The following is a 1,390-nucleotide window of genomic DNA, read 5'->3' on the forward strand; positions in this document are numbered from 1 at the left end:
TATAGCTTTTTTCCTTAGTACTGGTTATACCTTAAAGGTTTTTCTTCAAACCATCTTATACCTTCCCTTAATGTATTCGAATATAGCAGTTACATGGCTACTACCGACTTCGTTTATCGAGTAATCACCTGGTTTTACTCTTGGCATATCACCATTCATAAGTTGCATCAGTTGTTTTGCAAAGCTACATCCTCTATCTCAAAGGGTCTTATCATCTTTCATGGTGGAGTCACATATCCACAATACTTCTTTATACCAACAATACCATACAAGGCCAACGTATACATACATCCATATCATCTCATATCACGGCCACATAAGGCTTCCTAGGGAGTTACCCATCCTAGTACTACTCTCGCCCAAACACGCTTAACTTCAGAGTTCTGATGGGATCCGGTGCCTTAGTGCTGGTATGATCGCATCCATCCCTTATGGGGTCTCGTTTGAATTTTAAGCATTCCTATTTACACATGATAGCATCAATTGATTTTATCTTATGCTTGTATTTCTCTTGTCCACTTCCCCCTTTAGGGTGTATCCACGTCATTGTCTGTTAACTTTCCAAATGCATAGGAGTCCTTTCTAACCTATTTAGTATACTGCGTTATTTCCATATCTTCTTTTACATCCCCTATACTTTGGTTTACCCATGTACGAAACTTTAATACTATGATGAGGTGCTTAGAACCCTCAATTTACAGTACCAACTCTAGTCTTGAACACTGGTATTCGAGTAATATCCTTAATGTAGCAATGTATTAAAAGCCACATTCCATTTATCCCAATCAGTAATTAGCTCATGCTCATAATTAGTGCAAATTCTCCACTCGGGAGCACTTATACTTTGATGATCCATGTTTCAAGCTTCGTCATAATACTAGCTTTATTCCAGTGGATACCACTTGACCTTTTATTCTGAATATTCCCTATAAATTTGTGTAAGTCTTTCTTATTCATTCACTATTTGCCTTTCTGTTTTCCACCTAACTTATTCTGCTTTACACATTTCACTGTACCGGCACGCACTCACAGTCTAGTTTGTCACACTGCTTTTGCTTCTCTTACTTACCCTCAAGTTTCCTCCTATTTCACTATAGAGGAGATTTCTCATCCTTTTCTTTTTTTTGTTATGTATATATCATAATATAAATTCAGTCGGTACCTTAATATATCATTCTATCTAGATCTATCAGTCTTCCTGAAATCATCTTCTTAGGATCACAAGTCTTTTCCAACTTCGGTTTACCATATCAATATCGACCTCCTAGTTTCAATTGCCATCAATTCAGCAATTAACTTATTTCTTGATGTCAGCCATACTTGTGGTTTATCTAAATTTCATCATTATTGTGGACACCACCTTTCAAGACATACTACAGCTCTGTATCCC

The 1,390-nt window shown here is 36.9% G+C and overlaps 1 pseudogene; it reads right to left on the reverse strand.

Moving 5' to 3' along the window:
• Positions 1-303: 303 nt before the first annotated feature.
• Positions 304-424, reverse strand: LOC129877909 (5S ribosomal RNA; annotated as a pseudogene).
• Between the last annotated feature and the right edge of the window lie 966 nt (positions 425-1,390).

This window comes from Solanum dulcamara, chromosome 12 (genome assembly GCF_947179165.1).
Source record: "Solanum dulcamara chromosome 12, daSolDulc1.2, whole genome shotgun sequence".
Classification (NCBI taxonomy): Eukaryota; Viridiplantae; Streptophyta; class Magnoliopsida; order Solanales; family Solanaceae; genus Solanum; species Solanum dulcamara.